Raw genomic sequence first — 7,307 nt, forward strand, 5'->3', positions numbered from 1 at the left:
GCTTGACTCTCATTCACTGCGTAAATTGCGTGTTGATTTTATATTAAGATTGCAATACTATCAATAAGTCCTTTAATGTAAATCTGAACAATTTTTTAATGCTAAATTTTATTTGTTTGTTTGTATGTCTTTACTTAATGTTTGTTGTGTTTAAATTTTTATTTAGCAATTTTTTAATTTCTTATAAACAGCATCGAGATGATTAAACTTACACTCATTAATGAATAACTTAAATGCTCAAAATGGTCCCATTTTGTCTTAATCCCTTTTCCGTGTGACAATTCAAAAACATTACTTCAACGTTTCTAAAAAAAATTTAAAATCCTTTTGTGTTCTCAACTGTTACACATATTTTACCTAAACTGACCTTCGATTTGTTATAAAATTATTGAAATTATAGCCAATTACGACAATGACTATGCTACCATCCCCATCTATTCAATTAGCTGACTAAAGTGTTCGAAAACCTTAAATTATATTAACAACCACGACAAAGACGACGCAAAACTATTCTATACACATTCCATTGTCAAAGCCATTTTATTGAAGCATCTGTTCAACAATATATTCATGAACAACACATGCATGCATGCATAACCACCCATTTTCTCTCTAAAAGCTATATAAGAAACAAGGACAAACTAAAAAAAAACAGGACATGCCATCGAAGCTATAATAATAAGACACAAAAAAACACATCCAATCGATTTCTATTGAATTTATTACAAAGGATGTATGCACTCGCCTAGCTTACGCTTGCCTATAGGTATCCACTCGGACTCTGCACAATATAGATAGATACATACATAGAACTTCTGTTTTAACATGCAAATGAGTTCCACAAAATGTATCCTTTTAATGCATTAGTAGCACATAGTGGATACACCCTGCGCATGTAATTGCACTATAGCAGCCTTTTATAAGAACCCTGCTAGAAGGAAGGTAGTTCTTATAACTGACGTCAGACACTTAACTGCTTACCAACAAGGATGCATTATTCAGCATGGACATTGGCCAGCCATTCCAAGACCAGAACAGAACAGAGTTTTTCTCTCTATCTCCTCTGCGAAGCGAGGACTCTCTTTATAATCTATTAATGCTGTGGGCGATATAAATCGTCGTTGTAGAGTGCGGTTGTTATTGTAGCGTGTTAGTGAATGTTCATATATTGGGCTTGGGCAGGACCCTTTACCCACATTCGCACGCACTCTTGACCAACAAAAGTAGCAACGTTTAGCCATTCATTGTTATCGTGTATAGAAACAATTGGTTGAATAATAAAGAACCCCTATAGGTATTCGTTTAAACATTTACCAGCCAGGACGACATGCATCGAAAAATGGACGACGATTTTTCAGGACACATATTCCACTATAAGGGTAATTTTGTATAGAACAGAGAAAAAATAAAAGGAAAAGAAGGGTGAGAATTATAATCGGAAGCTTGTCGCATTTACATTCTTCCTCTTTTTCTATAGTTGAGCCCCTCTGTTTTCGTAGAAGCAGCAGGTTTTTGTAACTTTGGTAGCCGCCGACATATGTGTGAGTTCAAAGGATGGGAGTGGAATGTAACTTACATTTTACTATATTTTTCGAATAATTGGAAGGGCGTCAAACTACCGAGTCGGCCAGTCGTTACATCAGTTTAAAGTGAAGGCTTGTAATTTCTTTTTTTAAATCAACCCTTATAATTTATACCTATTGAATGTTTAAAGTGGTGTTTAGGGTCTTAAATATGTTGGTTACTTTGAAATTTACAATGTTTTGTTCAATTATCAGTAGGGATAGATAAAATGATTTTGGTGGAGGTAGATGATGATGAAAAGCTATAAGAAAAACCTATTGAACCGCAGCAGGGTGAAAAAAATATTCGGGTACAAATGTGTACAAATTAAATTTTGAAAAACTTTAAGATGTATGGAAAAATGGCAGATTACAAAAGCCTCCAGGAGTCAGAAAGCAAAAGTTTCAAGTGACCTAAAAGAATTTCTGGATTTTGAAAGTATGAAAGATATTTGAAGTAAGATAGATTAATTAACCAATCGACTTTTTAATGCAATTTTTCTTTCAGATTTTGATGTGCATTACTTTCTCCGTGATAATATTTCTTAACCATGTTAGGCAATTCCATGGTAATTCAATTTACATTCACAAAAATTTTCAATACATAAATAAAAGTCTGTTGGTAACTCACGTTACAATAATCGAACATGAGGTTAAAGAGCCTTAATTTGTTTTTAATGAAGATCTAATACATAAAACTTACATGATGCTTTTAAAATTTGTTACAAAACCAAACATTTCTTCAATATTAAGAGGAAAATTTTGAAAATATTTAGGTAATTCACGTTACATAATTTTGGTAACTCGTGTTACCTGCGATTTGTGGTTGCAAAAGTAAGGAATAGATAAATTTTCACGTAAGTATAATCACAACAAAAACATTACTGTTAAAAAAAGAGCCAAGTTCTCTTATATTGAAATTATGCTGGCACAAAAAGTACTGAGATGTAAAATTGTACCAAGTTCTAAAGTTTGGGTTCAAATTCGTGTCAATAAAATTTTGATTGTTCTCTTGACAATTTTTCTTAATTATCGATTTTTAAAGTTATTTCAAAAATTGCCAAGTAAACAATCAAAATTTTATTGATACGAATTTGAACCCAAACTTTAAAACTTGGTACACTTTTACATCTCAGTACTTTTTGTGCCAGCATAATTTCAATATAAGAGAACTTGGCTCTTTTTTTAACAGTAATGTTTTTGTTGTGATTTCACTACTTTTTGCAAGGTATGGCTGTAGAATATAAAATCTCTATATTTGATGAAAATTCAGTGAAAATGGGTGGTTGCCACGCCCCCTGCCTGAAATTCTCAAACTTTAAATTTTTTCCTTTGTGTAAACTACCAGCTCCACCATTCTACCAAATTTCAAGATTCTACGACAATCAGAAGTGCTCTATAATATTTGATGAAAATTTAGCGGGAATGCCGGTTGCCACGCCCCCTGGCTGAAATTCTCAAATTTAAATTTTTTTCCTTTGTATAAACTACCAGCTCTACCATTCTACCAAATTTCAAGATTCTACGACAATCAGAAGTGCTCTATAATAATTTATGAAAATTCAGCGGAAATGGGCGGTTGCCACGCCCCCTGGCTGAAATTCTCAAGTTTTAAATTTTTTCCTTTGTATGAACTACCAGCTCTACTGTTCTACCAAATTTCAAGATTCTACGACAATCAGAAGTGCTCTATAATAATTTATGAAAATTCAGCGGAAATGGGCGGTTGCCACGCCCCCTGGCTGAAATTCTCAAATTTTAAATTTATTCCTTTGTATAAACTACCAGTTCTACTATTCTACCAAATTTCAAGATTCTACGACAATCAGAAGTGCTCTATAACAATTTATGAAAATTCAGCGGAAATGGGCGGTTCCCACGCCCCCTGGCTGAAATTCTCAAATTTTAAATTTTTTCCTTTGTATGAACTACCAGCTCTACTGTTCTACCAAATTTCAAGATTCTACGACAATCAGAAGTGCTCTATAATAATTTATGAAAATTCAGCGGAAATGGGCGGTTGCCACGCCCCCTGGCTGAAATTCTCAAATTTTAAATTTATTCCTTTGTATAAACTACCAGCTCTACTATTCTACCAAATTTCAAGATTCTACGACAATCAGAAGTGCTCTATAACAATTTATGAAAATTCAGCGGAAATGGGCGGTTGCCACGCCCCCTGGCTGAAATTCTCAAATTTTAAATTTTTTCCTTTGTATAAACTACTAGCTCTACTATTCTACCAAATTTCAAGATTCTACGGCATTCAGAAGTGCTCTATAATAATTTATGAAAATTCAGCGGAAATGGGCGGTTGCCACGCCCCTGGCTGAAATTCTCAAGTTTTAAATTTTTTCCTTTGTATTAACTACCAGCTCTACTATTCTACCAAATTTCAAGATTCTACGATAATCAGAAGTGCTCTATAATATATGATGAAAATTCAGCGGAAATGGGAGGATGCCACGCCCCCTGAATTGAAAATCTCAAATTTTTTCCTTTGTATACACCACAAGTCCTATCACCGTGTAAAATTTCAAGTTTCTACGATATCAGGAAGTTCTCCATAATTTTGATGATCTGTCAGTGAGTCAGTGAGTCAGTGAGTCAGTTACGGTTTTTGCGATTTTTGAAGCCCTATATCTCAGAAACTACTCATCGTAGGAGGCTGAAATTTTGTGAGGAGTTTGGTTTTTACAAGCTCAACAAATGTAGTGAGTTTCTAGCATCTTTGGTGTGGAAGTTAGAGGGGGGTCGAAAATGGCCTGAGTTGTTTCCTGTAAATAAGGGTGTAGTGCCAAAGTTGCTAGAGAACTTGGCTGGGCACTACCGTGCCCCTTGATTTAAAAATTGAATATTGTTTAACGAAGCTTGCTTAAAATCAATTTTTTAGCAATCACGAGGGGATATTGTCGTCATCACTATTAGATTCATTTTATTTTCTGTGGGCTTGTTTTTCCGTCCCATATACATTTTTCTGTAGTTGGTGAGCTTATGCTTTAGAAATGCTTTTAGATTATTTTTACTCCCTGAATATAATTTCAAGTCATAAGGGAATATAACAAAAAATCTTTTCTTGCAACTTGCATAAAGAGTTGCCGTTTATTAATAACAATTTGTTATTAGAAAAAGTAAAAAAGTCTGCATAAGTTTTTCAAAATTCGTGTCCAATTTTGCATAGAATTGCCCAGAATTGAAATCAGCAATTTTTGAAACTATTTTTTTTTTGCAAGGGGTACGTACCCCTTGAAAGTTTTTCGAAAATCTCAAATTCGTTATTGTTTTTTACATAAATGCAAACTGTTAACTGTGTACTCATATCTGTAAACCAAAACTTGTTGCAAGACTTTGGTCCGCAGATACGTATCTGCCTCCTTATGTTAGAAAAATAAAATGCACCAATGCACGACTGGGGCCGCACGTACTTGCTCTTGTAGTTCAAAGTATCTATATCTTAAATAACCATTGGAAATTAAAGATTTTCGTTAAATTAAAAACAAAAATAAAAGTAAAAAAATTCCATTTAAAATTTTTTTTTCAAAACTTTTTTAAATTTTTTTTTACAATTTACACTTCAAAATGACAAGAAATATTTGTCTTCAAATTTGGAAAAAAACTGACTTAGCGTTTGATGAAATATACAAAATATATCAATTTTGCAGAAAACGGCAACGCCATATTTCCGTTCTCCGAAATTTTTGTGCAAAACTAAAAACGCAGTTTTGTTAGAATCACTAAGACTGTAACGAACCCCAAATTTAATCGAAATCGTTAGAGCCGTTTTCGAGAAAATTGCAATAAGTCATTAACGATACACGGGAAGAGCCGACATTAGCCATTTAAAAAAAAGAAATTATCATATTTCCACTATCCGTATTTTTTGAGAAAAACAGTTATATTAGATATACGTACAGCATTACTTGTGCCAAATTTAATCAAAATCGTTAGAGCCGTTTTCGAGAAAATTGCAATACCTCGAAAAGTTTGTATGGGAGGTATACGTTCTAGGCGAGATATTAAAAAACAAAAAAAAAAAACAACCTTGGAAATTACGAAAAAACTATCTGTTCCAAATTTCATGAAAATCTACCGAACCGTTTAGGCTGCAGCTACTTGTACAGATGGACGCACGGACGCACCGACGCACAGACCGACGGACGTCATGACGAAACCCACTTTTTTTGACTTCTCGATTATCGTAATGTTAGTTTTGATTAAAACCTCGAAATTTTTTTTGACACGAAACCAATACTTGCCTTATAGAGCAAGTAAAAAGTTTGGATGCAAATAACTCAGCAATTAGACCTTAAATAATAAACTTTTAGTTTTCAGTTATGAATAGAGCTATTAGAGACCTTTCATTTGATATCCCAATGCATTTGGAGGAAATTTTTGAAATTATATTTTGTTTACTGTTTACTCATATCTGTAAACCAAAACTTAATGTGAGACTTTGGTTCGCAGATATTTGCTTCCGAATGTAAGAAAAAGAAATATTTGAGAGCAAGCAGCAACTATAGGTTTTTCAGTTTCAGTAATAATGAATAAGACAAACAAAATTGTCTTGCCCCAACACTTCAACGTATATACCTCGGTGTATAGTTTAGTTATATTTTAAAATGGTTCCTTTCAATAGTGAGTTAACCCTAGTGCAAAGGGCTTGTCCATTCAAAAAGACCGATCATTCCGAAACCGATTATTCCGAAAAATAGTTAAATCAAAGTGATTTTCGTTGATTTTAAGTTGTTTTTGCGTGAGTGCAGAAAATCACTAAAAACCTTTTTAAAGAAAATTGGTTGACTATTTTATTTCAGAAATATGGCATTTTTTCAGACAACTTATTGTTAAAAATTGTTCTTTTAAATTTTTGCTAGCTGGTTCTTTATCGTTTTTTTACTGACACTATGTGATAAAAGTTATGATTTCTGACTTCTGAGTGATCTAAATAGCCTGATCATGGACCAGACATACATTTTTTGGTGTCTGAATGAAATCTTTTTCCACAAAAACAAATAAATCGAGCAAAAAAAAAAATTGGACTAACTAATAGTTCTTGGACAAAAAGCATTTTTAATTTCATACAACTAAATGCGCAGATTTTTAAATGTAAAAGAATCATAATGTCGATTCATATGCATCAAAGGAATTTGTGAACATCTTTCATGGCAAGAAAATGAACATAAATTGCTGTCTGTGAGATAAAATTTCACTTCTTTTGTATAGTCCATACACAAGTATTTCTTAAAACTAACCAAACGAAATGATGTACATAAATGTGACAAAAATGATTTAATTTTTCAAAAAACAAAAATATGTTCGTCGCTATTAGGTGCGTTAAGCTTTCTTTAAAATTATTAATACCATTCGAGCTCACGTACAAAAAATATTGCTGCCGTTTATTTGTTCCTGATCCTCTACACATTTTGAATATGAAATTATTATTTCACAAAACAAATATTTGCCTACTCATTTGCACTTCCAAAGTATTTCGAAGCTAGTTTATCTCAATGGAAACGCAACTCTTTAACTCTTATTGTCACTCTGTTTGACACATAAGTAAAATTAGTTTCACTAAGTTCGGAATGGTAATGGCGTGTAGTTGTGGTCTTTTGTTGTTGTCACTCTCATCGACGAACGTCTCAAACTGTCACTTATTTATGTCAAATTGAAATTCTTTTCATTCATACCGCCATCATTGTGTCACCAATATCTAGCAAAGTTTCTCTCCTTTACCTTAAGGCTATA

This window comes from Episyrphus balteatus, chromosome 4 (assembly GCF_945859705.1).
Source record: "Episyrphus balteatus chromosome 4, idEpiBalt1.1, whole genome shotgun sequence".
Taxonomy (NCBI): domain Eukaryota; kingdom Metazoa; phylum Arthropoda; class Insecta; order Diptera; family Syrphidae; genus Episyrphus; species Episyrphus balteatus.